A 21,492-nucleotide genomic window follows, 5' to 3' on the forward strand; every position below is an offset into this window, starting at 1 on the left:
ATTTTATGTTAAAAAAAATAATATAATAATAATACTTGTACTAAAGTATTAACAAAATTAAAAATTGTGAAGTGTACACTTCTGGGAAAATCTGATGATAAAATGATCTCTGTAGTTGGTAACGGCCCATTCTTAGACAACTCTCAGTACCCAAGAATTTAAAAAACAACCATCTGGTTTCAGCCAGTGATTGCTAATGTTTTATGACAGTAAATTTAACATCAAATGGGAGTAAATATTAATTTATCAACTCACCAGTAACATAAAAGAGTGTTTAGAAGAATAAAGGTGTAGTTTTAAGAGCCATTGCCCATCTTGCCACTATATAAATCCTTTTTCCATTTTAAGCCTGTTTGATCTGCACACATCACATCGCTTTCTTCTGCTAGAGTTTGGGAGGGTGATTCTGATTCTAATCAACTTCTTGCAAAACAGACTATCAAATTCTGTGCATACCAAATTGTGTAGATGTTTAAATCCTACATGATCTCCTAAAACAAAAGGGAATATTCTAATTTTAATGATAAAGTGCTTTTGCTTCATAAAGTTGGTTAAGCAACAGATTCTTCACAGTTGAGACATCACTACTTAAGTCTGTCAACATTAAATCCTTCCATATAATCTTTTCCAAGAACAGGCAGTTTCACAGGCATGCTGGTAAAGTCTATTTTGTGTACAACTGCTTGTAAAACTCCTGAGAGCCGCTGCCTCTGAACAACAGCAGCTACTGAAAGCGCTGGCTTTGAGCAAGGCATTGTCAAGGATTTTTGCGATTTCTTAAAAGTAGACCCTGGGGAAATCTGTAAAACAATCATATTGGCTACATTGTCCCTTAATTTCTAATGAAGAGTCAGATCCCAGTGGATATCATGGTTCTGTATATTCTTATTCATAATACCATCTACCAAACAATATTGGGGGCCTGACCCTAATCTTCCCGAGCTGAACCCCTTGGCGATGCTCCCAATGGCTCTCACAGCTGAAGCAGTAACAGGCCTTTGAGTTGATCCTATCTAGCCTCTACGTTGTTTATAAATAAGTTAAAATAATTTATTATTTGAACCCGGTGGTTAGCGAAAAATGCATGATGACCCAGTTTTCCAGCTACCACCAGATACTCGCAAACGACATTGCTGCCTCGCGTCCCATTAAGTTGCTTTTAGTACAGGAAACTTGACCTCTGTACTTTGGCTGCTTTTCAAAAACTTCCACCATGGTACACGAGATCTGCTCCTCTTTAAGCCACCTCCATAAATAGACGTGCGGCTTTATTTGGAACGCACATCAGCCCTAAGCCTCCCCGCCACGCCAGGCAGAAAAATAGGTGCCGATGGACGCCGTCATCTGCCTTTTTCGCTGGGAATGCCGAATTTATGGCCGGCCCCTGCGGCGGGCGGCGGCGACAGCAACTCCCCCCTCAGCCCCGGGGCCCGCTGCAGCCGCCATTACGCGATGGGCCCGGGGGTGCCCGGCCCGGCCCGGCCCGGCTCCGCCGCAGCCACCTGCGCGGGGCTGCGCGGCGGCAACATGGCGCCCCCGTGTGGGCGGCCGCCGGCGCCGGGCTCCGCGCAGCCGCCGCCGGGCTCGGGGGCCAGGCCCTCGGCCTTGTGAGGAAGGAGAAGGGGCCCGGGGGCTTCGAGGGCTCGGTCCCCGGCACCACCTGCCCCGAGAGCCCGCAGGATGGACGAGGGGTGGCCGCAGGCTGCGGCGCTCCCCGGTACCCGGCGCGGTGCGGCGCGGCGCGGCGCGGCTGCCCGAGGCGGTGGGGGGCCTCCCGAAAATTCGCACTGTGGCTTTTAGAGAATAAGCAAACAAACCTTGTGAAAACATGCCTGTTGGTCTCAGGTTTTATTTAAAAAAAAAAAAAAAAAAAAGTTATATAAACGAGGATTATCCCCTGCTTATCTTGTCTTGCTAGGGGGATTGGAAAATTCCAACATCTGGATTTGCAGCGTTCCTTTTATTTGTTTCTTTCTTTTTTTTTTTTTTTTTTACTTATTTTTTTCTTTCATTTTTTTCCTTTTTTTTTTTTTTTTTTTTCCCAGGAGATGTTTTCCACACACCAGATCTGCTAGGGAAGTTGCATGCCAAAGTCACTGCGGATCACTGGTGTTTGGCCGAAGGCTACAGCATGTATCTGTGGTGCCACATGGTTACGCTTCTCCATGGCATGGATGGTTTCTGCATCATTGTCCTACTTTAGCAGCCGTCCTGCTCCCGTTTCTGCCTTCTGCCTCCGCTCCCTCCTGGCTGTGCTGCCCAGCAGGGCTTAACGTGGGAGCTGGTACTGAAAGGACCGATTCTGCCTTGAGCTCAAAACCTGTGCAGAAGTGGGGGTGGGCAGGGACACGGAGAGGAGGGAAATGATGTCAGAAAAAGCAGTTTTTGCCCATGACCTTACGGCTATCCTTTCTGAAGCCTTCATTTCCTCTGAAATACTTGCTGCAGTGCTACCGTGGACAGGAATAAGAAATGCCTGTGTTACAGATCTGGGCCACACATACTGACCTTAACCTGATCTATTTCTGTATCATCACTCTTAGGGATAGAAGGATAGAAGAAGTGTGAACAAGGACTAAGTAACATTGACAAGAGCTGTTTAAATGATGACGAAGGTTTTTTTTTTTTTTTTTTAATATTCAGGCAAATATATTTGTCAGATAACACTGCATATGCAATAAAACTAAGATGACAAATCAAAGGAATTGGGAACTCAAGGCAGTAGCATTTTCTCGGGGTTTTGTGTATTCTAAGTGCATCATTTTGTCAGTACAGAGGAGGTGTTTTACATAGTTTCTTAAAATATATTTACACATTTCAATATGGTGCCGCTATTGTGCTCATGCTACAAGATAAAGCAGAGTCTCTGCAACAATATTGTTGCAGTAGCTGCAACAATAACGAGATACATCAAATGACTGAACAGATGAGCTACTGTTATGGTAGGTTCTCTGTTATTTGCTCTGCCTCATTTTAGAAATAAATTTGCATCACCAGGTTTTTAATAGAGATAGATCAGGTATTTCAGTCCCAGTCCATCTGCTGTGCCCTTCCCCCAGTAAAAAACTACAGAGGGGCAATTTCATCACAAACGTGTAACTGATTTTGAAAGATATATATTTAGCATATTAAAAATAAGCAAAAGATTTTTCAGCTTATCAAGCTTCATAAAATAACTTTTCTCACCTTTTTCTTTTACCAGGACATTTTGTTATTTTTTCTATTAGAGTTTTCATCTGGCAATATATTCCCTACTTTATCAGTCATAAAGTAAAATAAAAGAAACTTTCAGAGTTGTCAATCTAAAACTCTGGCTGAAGATAACAGAGTGTGTACATAGCATTTCTTAACACAAAAGCTACATATTTAGGAGATACTCATCACAATTAGATTTTGGAGTTGCACCTACTTATCTGCAGTTTTGACACTGAGCCTCCTAACAATTGCTCCGTGAATTTTATGCTGCAGCCTACTTAGCTAACATGAACCCAGGAGAGGGTGGAGTTCTTGAAAGTCTATAAAATGTCTTATCTGCTGCTACTTAAACATAAGTAACACAGAGGTTTTCAGATTTTTTTCCCCTCTTCCTTTGTTGAGATAAGTATTTAAAGGCTAGTTACTCAAAATCTTTCTGTTTTCTTCAAACTACATTATTTAGCCCAATAATTGATATTATATCCATCTACAAACAGATATAATATATCTGTCCTCCATCAGCTTTGTATGCCATAAAGTATATATTATGAAGGCAGGAATGGATTCCTGGAATTGTCCAAAGATAGAAAATTACATCAAGCCTCTGCACGTCTGCTTTGTGCAGAAGCTAAATAGTTATATTTTGTGTTGCTTATAGGCAGGCTGCTGGGTTGGTTATCTGCAGGCTGCACTAAGGCTAGCATGTGATCCAACAAGGAGATGAAGGACAAGGTATGAACAAGGTGTGGAGATGAGTATAAAGCATTTCTAAGTGGTAGGCAGAAAGAAAAATAGTTACAATCACCACAGAGAAAATTTTTAGAAAGTTTTTAAAAAACAGTCAGACCTAACCAACAACAACAAGAAAAAAGGTGCCTATGACTGGAACAACCTAGTTTTGCTTTTAATGTTTGACAGTGCACAAAATTGTACCCCAGATAAGTGTAGAATTATTCAAAAAAAAATGATGTTAGCCTTCCTCACAGATCAGTATTTACAACATAAATCTGAATTTACTCTGATGGAGGTGTATGAGTGAAACTGCCATTGGATGAAGCCAATGAAGCCTGCAAACATGTCCTGGCTGCTCTGCTCTCAAGGATGGGCATCATTGCTGCTAGAAGATGACTGGGAAACAGTCCTGTTCCCAAGTCAGTCACCATGCTAAAAGCTGTTTTAGCCAAAACATGGACTTGAAGGGCTCAATCCTTCTAAAAAACACTTTCTCTATTTTTAAATCCCCTGTAACCCAGTATTTCAGTCTCATCTGGCAAGGTTGGTTTTTGGTGGCCCGAAGCATCACAGGGCCTATGTTTTCCCTTGTCCTCGCTTCAGTTTAATCAGGGCACAAACAAGCCATTGAGAGTGTTTTGAGGTGGTGGTGTTTGCATTTGGGATGCACGGTGAGCTTGTGTGGTGGTTCATCGCAGCTGTGCCCTAGGATTGCAGGGGAGGGTGACAGCTGATCTACCACAGGTCACCTTGTGTGTGACTTTGCCGAATAAGGCCAAGAGCAGACTGACGGGCATCTCGCCCTGTCCCCTGGTGCACAGATGGGGACCGGTTGTGCTTCCATGGAAGCAGCAGTGCCCATGTCAGGGTTGTTTTTCCCTTCCTTTGCTCTCACCTCCTGAGATGAGGTCCTCTTTGCCAGAACTTTTAATCAAGCACTTCACATTAAAGACAACGGTGTGCAGATAATCACACGGATTTTTCAAAGCAGCTATTTAAATTGTTGATACTTACCTGGAGGTGTTTAGGTTCAATTCACAGTTTAAATATTGAAACAAAGCAGGGGTAATTTAACATGACAGATGAGCTAATGGTTGCGGAAAGGCTGCAGTACTTGGCTTTTGTCCACTAGGTGTAGCTGAAACTCTGCATTTCTTATTGATTAAAGTCTAAAAAAGAAGCCTTTTAATTTGATTTATAGTATATATTTTAACTGAATGGAAGGTAGTCAGAATGAAAAGTGATAAATGCTTATAGAGTAGAGCCTTCACCTAATGCGAGAATTGCATCTCAAGCATGCAGCAATATCATCACAAAAATAGATTAATGTGCACAGGAACCCTGTCTCCTAACCTTCTAATCCAAAGATCCTTCTGGCATGTAGAAAAGACAATAGAAACCTTTTAGAAGGCTTGGTTTTGGTTGTGTCTTTTCCCCAGATGCTATTACCAGAGGCTCTATTTCAATGAGGAGAGTGGCTTCAGAGAAACCAGTAAAGTGAAGCACTTCTAAAACCCTAAACTAACGCTCAGTTTTTATTTTGACCTAAGGAAGAAAGGGATAACATTTTGCTTCCTTGCTTCTTTTTCAGGTCTCTCTACCTCTTGCTGTACATAACAGCTTTACCCTGAATGGTATCCTTCCTCATTCCTCATTGCTCTGATTGGAGAGAAGGCAAAGCAAGAAAAGACCTGGTGTGCAAGACAAATTCAGGAGGCTTGTTCCCCATATAATTGTTTTATTTTATTGTTTTGTTTTATGGTTAGCTTTCAAAAGACAGTGATCTTGATTTGTGAATTGTGAAGATTAACAGGAATTAAGATCATCATTCCTCTGTGATTTTCCCAGATAAACTTCATCACCAAAATCTAGATAGATGATTCTCTGGGTTCTGAGCTTGGCCAGTGGTGTCCAAGTCAAAGATCAAAGCTTGGCTGGCAGATTACCCAGTACAGCTATACCTTTATGGTCCCTTTTGGAGTACTTTATGACAAGACGGCATTGCATATTCTGAGTCTAACACAGTTGTTCAGTGTCCCCTTAAGCCACCCACCAGTGTCAGTGGGCCTGGAAGTGCTCTGCAACCATTGTTCATTTTAAGTGGACTATTCATGACTTGGCCAGGGCACACTGTATTGGTGAAAACTAGTCTCTTTTTTGCTCAAGCCAAAACATTGCATGAGCACAGCACACAGGTAGAGCTATTAACCATCCTCTATAACTCCAACACCTCATGTTATGATCAAAATTATGATCAAAATCCTGGATTAAGTCAGGATTCACAATTACTATGATGACCAGGAGCCAATCCAAGGTCCTTATTGACTGAATTCATGTATAATATCATATATTTGAGTATATTCTTAGTGTGGCATTTGCATCAGGAATAGAATGGAATATTTTTCAATCCATATTTTCCTCTGTCATTAGTTTATTGTTCTAAATTATTTTATAATCATACTATTATTGACTTAGTGGAACTTTTTTTCCTCTGCATAAAATGAAATTATCTGAAAATGTCTTTTTTACTAATTTTGTTGTTGCTGTTGTTTGCTTTGTTTGTTTGTTTGCATCACCCTAGTAGCAGGTTGCCTGTAGTTACTGAAAAGGAAAGGAAGGTAGATGGAAAGCTGTTAGATGTTTTCTACTAAATCTGACTGACTAACTTTTTCCTAAAATGTTTGTGTTTTTTGTTGGTGGTCATTTTGTTTTCCTACAAAAGTGGAGAGCTCCAAACTGCTTTTGGTCAGTGGCGTCTGCCATCCTCTTTCATTCTGAGGAAATTACATGTTACTTTTTAAGGAACCTTAAGTATATGCATGCTGAGGTCTTCACTTTCACATATGTCACAACTTAGGGGTATAGATACTTTCTTTTTCTGCTTGTTCTGCTAAATTAATGAAGAATAGAGTAGATGTATGTCTTACTTAGTATTCCAAACTATTCAGGTTGCCAATAAAGCATTCATTGTTATCAGAGGATTTTCATACTTTCCTTTGAAAAGGCAAGTTGCCAGCTTATACTTGCTTGTGCAGCAGTTACTGGGTTCATGATTCCTCAGCATTTGTTGCCTGAGATGGATGATCACTCTGAAATGCTGTATTCTGCTCTTCTTCCACGTTTTGATCAAGGTTACCTGGAAGACTGATGACCTGTGTGTATCCTCGACACCTGACAGTCTAGGAAGGAACAGGATGACAGACAGGACTTTGAAATTGATAAAGTGTTGTAAGGACACAGCTAGACAAACACTAGTTGGTGACATATAAGGAAAGAGAAGAGAGAGCAAGCCAGATATAAAGGATCTGTATGCTCTTGTTTGGTGTTGGCTAGCACATGGGTAGCTGGTATATTCTCAAGGGCTTCTTGCCCAACATGCCCTCTGATAGCTTTTTCTTTTTTATGTCTGTTTAACAAATAAGTTAGAAAGAAGAATAGGAGTAAGGACTTATTTTCTTTTCCATGCTCTGGCTGGTGAAACAGTCCACAAACTTACAAATGGTAACTATCCTTCCTGCCTACTCTATGGGATGATCTCACTGTGAGAAAGGATTATGCCATCAGTATTTTTCTCTGCTATATCTAGCCTGTGTAGACACAGGGAGAATTCACATATTCCATGTGAATTCTCTAATACCAGGAAAAAATGTCCACTTGGTACTGCTGGACACTGGCAGACTGCTTTATACAGGTTATATTGGACAAAATTAGTCCCAAGATCTGTGTGAAACATCAGGATAGAGGAATACTCACCACTGACCTCTTTCTGACAGAAAAACTGTACAAAATAACTCTGGGTGCATGTATTTTCTAGCTTTATAATGTTCTCAAATGCAATGCTTAAGGTGCCTGGCAGGTTTGTAGAAAAAGTTGCTGATCATGATGCATTTTTAAAGGAATAAACTTTGTCCAGCTAGCATGGAAGAGGTGCAGATAGAATGAATGCAAATCCAAGTGCAGTTTTTAATACAAGTGCACACTGGTTTTTTTGTTTTGTTTTGTTTGGGGGGGGGGTTGTTTTTGTTTTTTGTTTTTAAATAAATGCATGGTTTTGTTGTTATTTTTTGTAAGTGCAGTTTTTAATTCTACCCCCTCTTCTTCATAATTTAACTAACTTTATGATTTAAGAATTTTAAAGGACCATTTCACTGAGCAATAGACGATAACACTAAGGAGAACGAGTGGCTTGCTGCAGTTGCTGTTATTTTGTGCTGCTCCTGAGCCTAAAGGTCAAATCAGGGAGCTGGAGCCTATGGTGCTGGTACAGTACATGCTTGTGACAGAAGGGTGGCCCTGGCACTGGGGAACTTGCCCACTGGCTATCCTATAAGGCAGGAAAGACAGGTGGAAGAACAAATGTTAAGGGAAAAAATGAGAAAATGTATTTATCAGTTAATCAGTTTATCAGAATATATGACAGACCAGGCTAGGTTGTCATAGGTGTAACCCCAAAAAATGACTCAGAGATCTCTAGATGTTATATGAATTTAATGAAAATTAGAAGATTAATTTTCTGTGGTCATGTGAAGGACATTTCTTTTGTGTAGGTAATATTACTTTATACTGACTAACATTTAGGCCCACCAGTCACATCATTTACCTAGCTTAGCCCTCCTATTTCGTACAAAGCAATGTGGTTTTCAGACTGTCTTTATTCAAGCTGACCAGCCAGACCCTGTGAATTTGACAACCAATGTAAACCATTTGCAATTAGTAAAAGCACACAAAGACCATTTTTGTGAGGTGGAACACCCCTTCACTCCAAGTGAGCAACTCCAATCCTCATGTATAAAGCAAGCACACCACAATTTAAGTAGAAAAAAATCTGAACACATCTTGTTCCCATCTGCATGACCTTGGGCAAGTCTTTATTTATTGCGTATTAACATGTAACACTTTTTGTCACAGTTTAGCCTTTCAAATAATGAGTACAATGTGTTTTTTATTGTTCATTACTGCTTGAGGTTGAACTTGCTTAATAGATTATATTGGATGCTTGCATGCAAGATACTACACAACTATAAATCACTGCCACAGAATTTTGTTCCTATATCTTTAATTTAAAAAGGTTGTTTTAAATATTTTAACCATGGACAACCATGATCTGTAGTAAAATACATTTTGGACTCAGAAAACAATAAATAACATCAAAAAAAAAAATAATAGGATAAACAGTAACTAATGATGTCTGATGCTATAGGAACACAGACAATATTGCAGATGGCTGAAGGTGATTTCAGAGCACCAGAGTGAAATAGAATTGTTCTCTTTGATTCCAAGGAGGGTGATAAATAGTTGATTTTTCCCTTGTTCAGCAATTCTCCATACTCCAACTGGTTTGGGTGTGTCCAATTTACACACCCATTGTCCGAATAATTCTGAGGGTATTTAGAAGCACTGAAATCTAAAAACATGTCTTTCAAAATGTTTTAAGAGGGAAACAAAAATAAAATCCATGTATTAGTAGAGTTTTGGAAGTATATATGAAGGTATCCAAGGCATATCTGAAGGTATCTATCTGTATACTCCTATTCAAGCCTATGATCTAAGTTGGGGACCAAATTTATCTGTCATAATAAATATGATTTACATAGACTTTTTATCTACACAAAATGAAGATTTGCTCTATTCTAACAAAATTATTGACATTGTTGCTTTTGTCATATTTGTCTTTCAGCTCAGAAAAATATGAAAGTCATTCTATCTTTTCTTTGTTCACCCCTTCAGATGTTGGGTTTTATTTTCTTCCCCAGTTTTCTTATTTATGTTATTCCCAAGAGATGTTGGGATATTTTTTCTTCCTCTGTCTTTATTTATTTAGTTCCCCAAATGTGGCATGTTTAAGAAGATGGCTAGAAGACGGCTAGAAAAAACTTATCCACACATACAATTAAAACCATTTCATAGTTTTGAACTGTTAATACCAATATACCTTTTGTATCCCTTCACATTTTCCATGCAGTGATTCTCCTTCCGTGCATGTCTTAAAATAGGTCATTAGTATTTACATCTACAATGGTTATTTTAGACATTACACAGTAGTACTGCCAGCTCTGCAAGTCACTGCATGGTTCCTTCTGAAATAACAGTTCATCAGCCACTCTGTCATTATCCTATAAAATAAGGGTCTCATTATGACCTATTTCGCTATCTGCCTCTATTATTTTTCCTCTTCTTTCTACATGCCTTTATCTTTCAGCACAAATGTCCCTATCACTTCCAAGCTTCATTAAAGTATTATCTCAGTCTGTGTCATTCCTATTGTGTCAGTCTCCATTCTTCCCTCCTGTATTCTTAGCTAGCTGCTCAGCCCACCACACCCACAGCTTACTTAGGATTGTCAGCAGAATTCGGACCTTGTCCTTTCCAGAGAAAGATGTTTGGATCCAGTTATGAAATGCTTTACCACCCTTGTACAGCCTGTACAGCTGAGAGAGCTAGCCTTCAATTTCTAATTTGCTTTATTCTCTATTCTGCTCACCAGCAGGTGTTGCTTGTGAAATCAATGGGAGCTCCACATACGGAGCAGCTGCAGGACCGAGCCTTTAATAAGTCTTTTCCATTTCTAATTTTTACAAGCCAGTTAAAGCAGCAATCTAAAAAAGGAAAAAAAAAAATGTTGCATATTGATAGCAAAACTGGCGCAAGTGAACATTACCAGCAAATGGAAGGGGCTATGAAAAGAAAGAGAAAAAGCAACCTTATACGAGGCAAGTCAGTTTACCCTATCTTACTGGAATAGATAATTTTATTCTCTATAACTCATCTTTAACTGATGTACCATTGACATTTAAAAGACTTCCAAATTATATTTGATATGTGATTTACAGCATGATTGCATCTGAATTGGTCCCAGAGATTTCCCCTGGCAGGATCACAAAATGTTCAGGGTTGACAATTGATTGAGCCCAACTCTGCTCCCACTGTCTATTGATAGAAGGTCATTTCTAGCTGGAGGGGCATCATTTTTAAATTAGATTAAATTAAAAATAGATAGTTTCAGCATTCAGTACCTTTTTGAAGTTTCATAGTAGATTATGTATTAGCTTATAATGGTGTAAATCAGCAGTAAGTTCACTGCAGTACCAGGATAACTGGAAACAGATAATACTGTTCTTTTCCTTCCCAATAAATTATCTGTATATATTGGAGAAGAGCTATTTCCAAACTGCAGAGATGCATTCAGGTGTGACTGCATGCCTCACCTGAGGGATTCCTTTACCTCAAGTGTGATTTTTCAAGTGAAGCTATTCTCCACTTTGCCAAATTCTTCAAATAGTGCATAGCATAATATATTTATGGAGACTCTATCTCTTGGGCAAGCTGAAGCAGTGGAAATTGCCTGGAGAAAATTGAAACCCTGATAATTGATTTTGTTTGCTCTTAAGGTTTCAAAAGACTTGAATCTTTCCAAGAATAAATCAAAAACTGTTTAAAGGCAATCCATGGGGAATTCCTCCAGATTCTTAGACAGGTTTCCTTGCTAAAATTCAGAAATTATATTCTTTCTGATGTAGATCAAGAATTAAATTATTTGCTTAAAATAGTTATGTCTATTGCCTATTGGGATTTTCTGTGTCAGCTAATTTGCCTGTGTTATTAACTGCAATTTGTGGCCAGGATCTTTGAGGTGTAAAGAGAAAACCTGGCAAACCTTAGGTATATGACAAACCCTTCAGGACATAAAATCTTATTAGGAGGCAAATCATAACCTCTCAACCCTTTTGAGACTGATTTGGAGTGAGGGAATCTGTAGGAAATGGATGCAGTATGGAGTACCTGCTTTGTGTATGTAAATAAAGGAAAATAGGGTGGTTTTTTTTTGTTTGTTTGTTTGTTTTTAGTTGGTTGGTTAGTTTTGGTGTGTCTTTTTTTTTTTTTTTTTTTTTTTCGACAAAGGACTAATCAAGAGAGAAATGATTCTCAAGAGATCACCATGCAAAATGTCTGATTAGTCCAGATGCTTACAACATTTCTATAGAAATAAATTAAACCCAGCGGAGATCAGTCTTGACAGAGTTGGCATTGGGACCTTGTAGGACTCTTCTCACAACACTCCTTTTCCACAGCAGGGGAACACTGCCAGATTCAGCAAGATTCTGACTTTTAGACCACTGTGTACATATCAGTACGCTTCTTGTACATATCACTATGATCTCTCAAGACCTTTATGAGAGCTATTTCCAAACTACTTTATGTTATAGTTTCATTGTATATCTTACATACATGCTTGCTACTACATATTATGGTTTATTATCCTGGTATAAATATATTATGAAAGTATATAATAGCGTAAGTATATTATAGTACATGTTTAAACAGAATGGATCAATTTTATTTCCAATATAATTAGGTGAAGTGGTAGTATTACAGGAAATTACTCTGCCCAGGCACAATATAATTCAAAATACTTGTATCTCCCCAAAAATAAATAAAAAATTGTTCAGCAGGAAAGCAGTGAAGAACTCCTCCATATTGTTTCCTTGCTAAAATCCAGAAATGATACTCTCCCTGATACAGATTTGGCATTGAAGTGCCACGCCATGGCAGTCCTCTGCAGTCTGCAACAACCCATACAACTTGATAAGGAACAGTTGTCTCCAGATTTTCCTGTGCTGCTAGCAAGCAGCTATAATTTGCAAAGGGGTGCAAATGCTCTCTTCTGGCCAGTGCAGAAGGCAGGAGACCCTATGCAGCCTCTTCACCTTCTATAAAGAGACAGGCCTGCGGGCCAAATCAGTCCATATGGCTTCTAGGGGATATTAGGGCTTAAGTGGTAGATAAACTTTCATTCAGGAGGAAAAAGAAAAACCCTCAAAGGTTTTTAAGTGACTTTAACCAACACAGTATTGTCTGCAGACAGAGTCTACGTTTTTGTAAAGCCCTTGAACATTTGAGAGGGAGACTCTACATTTGAACTTAGGTCTTGAACCTGAAGATTCCCATGGCACACTAAATGAATAACCGTCCGTCCATCCATCCGTCCGTCCCCCACAGTAGGCATTTCAATACCAATGTCTTTAGTGTTGGTGGGAGAGGGGAGCATCAGCAGGTGAGAGCTGCATGTTGCAGGTAAGTAAAACAGCCTGTGGAAAGAAAGACAAAAAGTATATATATACATATATATACATATATGGAAAGAAAATCAAAAATCTTCAACAGCAGTGACTTACTTAATGGTGAACTTGGTAAGGCTGAATTCACTGAATGTCATATCAAGCAAATGATAAGTGTAGGTAAAAATTACTTATTAGATTTTTTTTTTTCCCCTGGGAAATCTGTTTCTTCAGTAGCTTTATACTGCTGATGATTATATTTAATCCAGACACAGGCTACAAGGTGAGCAGTTTCTGTGTAACATTACCAGTGACATCAGTAAAAATGCCACAGTGCTGGTTATGGATGTGTAAGCCATCTGGCAGAACACAATTAAAGAAAAAAATTCAGCCTCACTACAGGAAATTATCAAGAAGTGGTCTATCTTTAAAATGAGGAAGGTACATTTTTCTTCTTTCGCATGGATTAGAGAAAGCTTTTCTTTCTTTTACCCTAAACAGGGACATGAAAAGCCCTAGGCATTCCAAAAGCAGAAACCTCAAAAGCAGTGCAGGTTTTACAGAGAGTGTTTGCATCATGCTCTCTCCTCAGGTTTAGTCTCAGCTCATCAGATGTAACCGTCCCAGCATGCACATTCAGGATGCCTTCATTCTCAGCATGTACATTGACTGCATGACAGTTTCAACACGCTCTCTAAATTTCTCAGTGCCTGAATTCCCCTTTTCATTCTTAAGGTGGTTGTTTCAATTCACAGGCCAAAATCCAGCAGATCCCTTATAATCTTCAGGACCTGCACATACATGCTACCCACGTACTCAGGAACAAGGATTTTGTTTGCCCTGTTCCATTTCCTGACTACCAGAAGCTGTTTTCCTTATTGGATACTTAGGAACAATTCAGAACACATAGCTTTGGTTTTTTTGTGGCTAATTTTTATAATGATGGTCTCAACTAATTTCCTATTATCAATACTTTCTAATGGCTCAGATACATAACCAAGTTACCACTGCATACTGAATACTTGCATGTCATCTGAGCTGTGAAAACGGTCCGTGTACATGCTGTTAGTCGGTTGCAAACACAAGCTATCACATAATAGCCTTAACCACAGTGAAAGAGGGTGAAGCTGAACATGTCTTGCCTTATGTTTGCCAAGGAGTGAGAATATGCTTGAGTGACTTTCTGCAGCTCGGCTGTTGCTTAGCTCCTTGGTAAATCATTTGTGCATTTTGATCCCAGAAACCCTGGAGCTGATTTTATTTCAAAAGAAAAATGAACAAGGGCCTGCAACAGGAGAATTCTCCAGTCAAGACAGAAGCAAAACAAGGAGACTGCACACTCTTATCTTCACTTGTATTCTGTTCACTCACTCTGCCGTATAACAAACCAGAGTTTTATCTTCTCTCAAAACATTTCCAGCCAGTTTCCAAACCCGTCCAAAAGATCCTCAGCAGAAGTCCCTGACCTTGCAAGCTCCTTTTGATTGTCCTTAAATCTGTGACTTCTTCAAGAGCACTACTGAGCCACCACTAGTGTCTGAAGAAGGTTTGAAGAACTGCTTTTTCACTAAACCACAATACCCACACATCCCCAGATAATATGAGCTGCCTTTTCTAAGCAGATAACTATTTCTACAAATATAACTACACCTTTAGACCTCAGTAGTGAAAGACTGGGATGCTCCTAATGTACTGAACATTTCTGAGACAGCTCTTCTGGATAATGAGCTGCCCAGTGCAGTTTTCTCTTATATCCCTTATAAATCAAATATGGTTATGGAACATTTCTGGATCCTCTAGTGATGCACAACAGTCAGCATTGGGTCAGTTTAAGGAATTACTCCAAATCATTGTAGTATACACATATTTTTTGTCCTATCATTGTTCTTAGCTTTATTATTTTCAACTGAAACCAAAGTCACATTTCTTTTCTCATAGCACTGCCTGCCACTTCCAGCACCAGCCTATCACTTCCCAGTTGTTTGCATTTTTGTGCATTAAACTGACCTACATCTCTCCCTGGGGAGTGCACAGCAGACGGTCCTTAGGCCATCTGGCATCTCAAGATGCTGCCTGAGCAGCTTTGGGTCACAGAACTGGGAGATGCTGGTCACTGGACAAACAGTATGCAGCTGAACTCCCTGGGGAGTGCTCTGCTGTTTATATAAACAACTTCAGACCAATGTGAGCTGGCACGGTAACATGCATAAAGTAGGCCAGACAGGTTACCTTGGCAGCAATGAAAACATTTATTTGAGAACTGATGGATTCAGAGGGGTGACTACACCAGCCAGGTCCACCAGTGTTGCTGCCCCAGTGGCAGAAATGGGTACATCTATTGGAGGGAAACTGTGGTGGCCAGGTTGGGTTATTTGCCCATGAGGAGAGGCTGGGTAAGGTGGGACGTACAGCCTGGAAAAGAGAGAGCTCTGGGGACTCCAAACTGCAGCCCTACAGTACCTACCTGGGGATTACCAAGAGGACAGAAATGGACTCTTAATAAGGGTGTAAGGTGGGAGAACTAGAAGCTGAGACATGGGAAGTTCAGATATAAGGAGGAACTTTTTCACCATGAGGACAGTCAAGCTGGAGAACAGGTTGCCCAGAGAGCTCATGTAGTCTCCATCCTTGGAGATTTTAAAGACTGATATAAGGTCCTGAGAGACCTGGTCTGAACTCACAGTTAAGCTTGCTTTGAGCAAGAGGTTGGATGAGAGACCTCCAGTGGTCCCTTCCAGCCTGTGAGTCTATGATTCAGAATCAGTGAGGTTTATAATAAATTCAGTCCAAATCCCGGGTTACAAAGAGCAGTCATAGGTGTAAGCTCATATAGTAGAAAGGCAACCAAGTCTTTTTGGTGCAGATAGAAGAATTAAACAGAGTTTGACAAGTCCACAGCCAATACAGACAAATTTCACAGAGCACAACACATCAAATCTTTGAAGGACTTGGACTTAGCTTTCAAGGATAGCAGCTGTATATGAATCCTTCCTGTATTATCTCTTTCTAAGGGCTTGAGTCTCTGATCTCTTGTGCTATCTCTGTCAGAGAAGGGAATAACCAACATAACTGGGTTACACTGCCAACTAGCAGGCAGCCTCCCTGCTCGCCTATCAGAGCCAGTCCCCTGCAGAGCGTGCATTCAGTCTCTGCAGCGGTTGCTCCTGCTGTGTCATTCTGTCCTTCCCTCCTCGCTTGGTCCTCCTGTCCCTCTTCTCTTGGTGGTAGGATTATAGGACCAGTGTCCTGTGGCTGTTGTGCCCTTGTCTGAGCTTTCTGCCTGACTTTTTTCTCCATTCAGCTCTTCTCTTTGCTCTGGTAAGTCTGACAAACAGCTTCCTCGTTGTCACTTCTTGATGGCATGATGCAAGGACTTTAATCTAAGTACTTCCCTTCGAGACAGTCAGCCCACATTTTCTTGTAATAGTTTTAAAAACCTGGGCATTTTGTGGCATGTGAGGAAAATAGGTGAGTATGTGAGGATGTTTGTGAATGTGAAGTTAATAAATGCTTCTCTAATGAGTGATCAAAAAAAAAAAAAAAAAAAAAGAAAAAAGAAAAAAAGTAAGTAAGTCAACTTTGGTAGAACTTGCTTTTGAGTGAGAGTAAGGGCTGGTCTGATACAACACTAAGTGATCGAGACTTGGATGCCACATGAGATGTGAGGCAGGTGGCATCAGAAAGTCTCCAAATCTGGTCTCTTTCCATGCCTGTAAGAAAATGTGCCACCACACTACCAAAGTTTTGTGTGGTTTTGTACTAGAAAATTGTACATAAATTATAAATCTATCCAAGTGTAGCATGTAGTTGATAAAGCTGATTTTGTCACAGCTTTCAGAAGTAATATATATGAGAGTGTCTAGATTATAACAAGGCACTTCTATATTTCTGGAGGGTAATTGGAGCTACAGCAGTGAAGGCCATTCCAGGGTTTAATACTTGCTGTTTTGAGGTGTTACTGTACCTCAGTCTGGTGTTATACCGAGGTAAAGCTTTAGGCTTTATCAGCATATGCTGTCTGGTGTAATTATGTGGAACACTTTGTTTTTGGGGAATTTATGTGTGAGAGTATGTGAATTTTGAGCATAAAGTGCTAAATACCATTGCCCATTTTAGAAGTGCTTAAAATAACTTCTGGCTGCAGAGCAGGTGCCATGTGTCTTTCTGCTGGATACATGGGGAGGCAAAAGCTAAATATAGGCAATGTAGTAAACCCTCCAGAAGTTCAGGCTGCAAGAAGGGAAGGATAAAAAATTCCCAAGAGAAGGAAAGAGAAACGTTCTGTTTAAAAGCGATAAACAAAACTTTGCAACAGCATGCAAGCCCAAGCTCAGGATGTTTATTTTGTGCTCTGTTCGTGCTGGGGCAGTGCTTCCCGTCACGGTGGCAGCACCCACCCCAGCAGTGCAAGGTGGGCTGATGCGGTGTGCTGCCTGGGAGCTGTTTGTCCAGAAGTAGGGGTTGTTTGTCCATCAGCAGCAGCAGCAAGGCTACTGTGTCTCTGCTAAGTCATGTGTGGGCTCTTGCTGACTGGCCTTTTGCCTTGGAAAAACAGACTGATGTCGAAGCACAGGCTGATATGAAAGCATGGTGAACACAGATTGTGCCATAAACGTGAAATGCTAATGGATATGGTCAGATGCAAAGAAACTCAACATGACACTAGACTGAATATGCACACTTTTTTTCTGTTGCTTCTGGCTATGCTGTATGCTTACCCCATTTGTGTGTCTTTGTGGTCAGCCTGCTGACTGCTGCTGTGCCAGGCACCAGTCTCAGTACAAGCCAGGAGTCCTCCTACAGAAAGGCATCGGCCTGAGATTGGCAGCTGTCACCTCCCACCCAAGACAGGGGCAGTGTCCTGAGGAGGTCCACTGTTGTTTTGAGTTATGCCAAACATTTAACGCAGGAAGGAGGGGAATGGAGAAGAGGCTCTGCCATGGTCAGCTCTCAGTGTGCTTCCCAGTGGTGGAGAGGAGGACCATTTCTGGAGCCAGGCCCTGAGTCATGGTCAGGGCAGTCAAGGGCTGAGGTGCAGTTAACTGCAATGCCTAGACTTCCTCCCAGCAGTGACTTGCAATTTGCCCCCCCCCAGAGACTCGACCTTGACTTTCTCTAACTTTGTGAGTGACAGACTTAGGGTTTTAAATTTAGGCCAAGAATCAAGGTGAAACACCTACCTGGGATCTGGGTTTGAAATTCATTATGGCTATCTCAAGCTAAAAACTTCAAGGCTGATGTAGGGGAAACATATTGTATGGTTGTATTAACTGTACTTTCCCATCAAAATGAGTACCTGTAGGTAGAAACTACAGGTGTCTTGTGTCAAAATTAGGGCTTAGAAAGATACTGATCTCAGGGTCGTGGAATGAGTCCAGGATTTGGGAACACAGGAGGAAAAGAGTAAACAAGACCCAACACTCAGACTCAATCAGAGGTCAGTCCTCCCCCTCACCATAAAATAGCTTAAGGGCCAGTCAGAAATTCAGGTGTGTGGAGACAACAGTGATGGTAGTAGGAGTCACAAAAGTCAAGAGGAGGGTCATTTAAATCAGGCTGTGTTTCCCTTCCATCAGTCTGTTTGAAGCCAAGGAGCCAAGGAATTTCTCTGCTGGCTCAGTCACCTAATTTTTAGGCATTACTGTGTCTGAGACAGCACTTAATGTAAATACTTGTACTGAGAATGACATCGTAAGTTTTCAATGGCCTGATAAGAAAGGATTCCTGATGTATATCAAGGTTAAGCTGGCTGGAGCAAGAGGAGGACTGGGGCCAAATGCAGTAAAATTTCCCAGCAACAAAAGCTGTTCTCAGCAGATGAAAGCTGCCCTGTCTTCCTAAATATAAACTCTGACACTATGGAAGCCATTACACAAAACAAGGTGCAGAAGACTTAACAGACATTGTCTCTGTGCTGAAAGTAGTTATTAGATCTCTGATCTGCCTAAAAGGAGCATGAACAAAAACATTAAAATATTTACTTGTCTGTGTAAACATGATCCCCAGTATGATCCAGCAGGTGGGAACCCTTGAGTTAAAGGTTCGTCATTGTGGTTCGTCATATTTCTGTGGTTTCTGTCTGCTTAACATTCCAAGCTGGTGGCCTAAACCTCAGCAACTGTAAATTGCCGTGGCTTCAGAGACTGATTATAATGAATCCCCTTCTAGTCAGGAATGATATAGATTATATTAGGAAAGATTTCCTGTGAGGCCAACCTTTAAATAACTTGTGTCCTTGGTTTTAAACATCAAGTTTCTCTTCAACTCACCCACATTTCATTTATTACTGAGAAACACCGTTTATAACTTGATCACTGTTGTTGATTTAGAGCCTACTGTGTTTGTAGGCAGACTTAGTGGTTCTCTTAGGAGGAAAACTTAAGCCAGACGGCACTGCTTCATGAGTTAGGACTTGGAGGGGCTTGGAGCCAGAACAATGACATAGTCGATGGGAACTGGAACTTCACCCACAAGGAGCCAGGATGTGGGGCAGCAGGTCAGCGTCAGGATTGGGTCTGTGGGGTGGTCTGGGACAGATACACCCTGCAAATCCACCAACACATTCACAGTGACAAGGCATGTCCATTGGCCAGCTGGGAAGCTCTGGTGCTGGGTCCAGGCCAGGGCTGGAGCCAATGGAGGTTCAAAATGGGCATGGATGTCACTGGGACCTGACTGCGATGGAGAGGGCAGTGGTATGGCCACAGCTGAAAAGCAGGTCCCGAGGGAAAGCAGGGGCAGGTCCTGTCTTCTGGCTTTCTTTGCAAGATCTCCTAGTGAAGAAGAGCTGAGCTGGGACAAAGCCAACCTCCTTCACTTCACCAATAAGACCTCAGGGATGCACAGGGCCCTGACCACAGGAACATCAACCTGTGCCTTCTTACAAAGAGAGGGAGATAGGAATAAGAGAAATTCATATTTGGAAATTAAGCATTTAGTGGTCCAATTCTCCTTCCATGATGAACATGTTACAAAACTACTTAGTTTAGATTGGGAATGTACTTCATGAAACTTTTTTTCTGTCTAAGAAAGAGCTGATGATTCTAGTTTTTCTAGCTGCTTGATTGCCAATTGCCAATTAGCTCAAATTAATGAGAACAGATTGTAAATATTAGTGTAAACATGTCAGAAACAAACACATATTTTGTGGAAATTCTAGCTTAGCATTTACCATAATGTTACTGAACTGGAATTAATTGACAGTCAATTAACTCCAGTTAAAATAAGATCACAAACTCTAGTCTAACATTCTTGCTAACTGGAATTACTTACCTAAATTGCACATGTGGGGTCTAATCTTTCAGTGTAAATTAAAGTCAACAGGATATCAAATCAGACTGATACGATTTTACAAATACTTTGTGGTAGTATAACAACCATGACAAAAGTAGGAAGGAAGGTATCAGATGCGTCTGCCTGACAGGATTCACGAGATCGGGGCCATCTGCCTTCCCAAGCCATTGCTGCTGGTGTGTTTTACCTGTGTCAGGTCATGGTTCCTTATATACTGGCTTTCAGGCCCATCCAGAGCCCCACACAGAGCTTCAAATATACACACTTCAAAGCTTTCAAATATAGTCCCACAATTAATTGCTTTAGAGATGACAAAACATAATATTTGGATATCATATCCATTATCCTGATTAAATAGCTCACCAACTGAATCTTGAAAAATATTGCCTTAGTAACGGTCATCACTGCAATACCAAGCATCTCTTTGACTGGGGAGAGTTTAATAACAAACACCATGTCATATATTACAATAAATTACAACTCTCTTATCATCTTATTTTGCCTTTGGCCGACTGTTTATCATTCTGAAAGCTGCAGAAATTCAGACACCATAGAAAATATACATTACAGCCAACTGTAGAAGGAACAAAATGCTTCTCTGTCAGTTCCATGTTTTCTAAACAACTTGTCTTTTCAAAAACAAGAAAGTACCGTAGACAGTGGAACAGAACAAACAAAGCAATCTTCCTCTCGTTAGTCCCTACCAGGGACTGACACTACCTGACTTCTACTACCCACCTGACTGACACTATCATGTATCATATCATTACAAGGAGGAATAAAATCAGACTGTAAAAGAGAGAGAAAGGATTCATGGCAGTAATTAGCACAGTCTTTATTTGAGCAGAAGTAAGTACTAGTTGCAGTGCTCAAAGGGATAGGAAAATGTAAAGTTCCCGTTGCAAATTCAGAGCTAACTATGTGAAATTCACACCAGAATCCACCATAGATTATCAACCCATGTTACACCTGGTTGTTTTTACAATCCTGTTATTTAGTTCGTATTTTGTACCTTATCAGACAAGCTGTCAGCAGCACACCACAAGTACAAGAGAAAAGTGGTTTATAGTTGTTTATCTTATTATGAACTGTTCATTGCTGGTACTTTGGCAGTGCCAGACCAGGCTACTCATAGATCAAGCACCATGCTGGGCCCTCGAAGAGTACAGTACAATTTTCAGTTCTTTAGTTTCATTTAAACTCTTCCTTTTTTCCT

The 21,492-nt window shown here is 40.6% G+C and overlaps 2 protein-coding genes across 4 annotated transcripts in view; one reads left to right on the forward strand and one right to left on the reverse strand.

Moving 5' to 3' along the window:
• Positions 1-11,783: 11,783 nt before the first annotated feature.
• HECA (hdc homolog, cell cycle regulator) overlaps positions 11,784-21,492 on the reverse strand; it is a 79,090-nt gene continuing 69,381 nt past the window's right edge. For both annotated transcript variants that reach the window (XR_014691526.1, XR_014691527.1), the window contains exon 6: positions 11,784-13,013. The gene's annotated coding sequence lies outside the window, so the exon portion shown is untranslated. The remainder of the gene's footprint in view (positions 13,014-21,492) is intronic.
• The window catches only part of TXLNB (taxilin beta), a 34,623-nt gene continuing 29,276 nt past the window's right edge, over positions 16,146-21,492 (forward strand). For both annotated transcript variants that reach the window (XM_084514688.1, XM_084514689.1), the window contains exon 1: positions 16,146-16,301. The gene's annotated coding sequence lies outside the window, so the exon portion shown is untranslated. The remainder of the gene's footprint in view (positions 16,302-21,492) is intronic.

Source organism: Aythya ferina (assembly GCF_964211825.1).
Source record: "Aythya ferina genome assembly, chromosome: 3".
In the NCBI taxonomy this organism is placed as follows: Eukaryota; Metazoa; Chordata; class Aves; order Anseriformes; family Anatidae; genus Aythya; species Aythya ferina.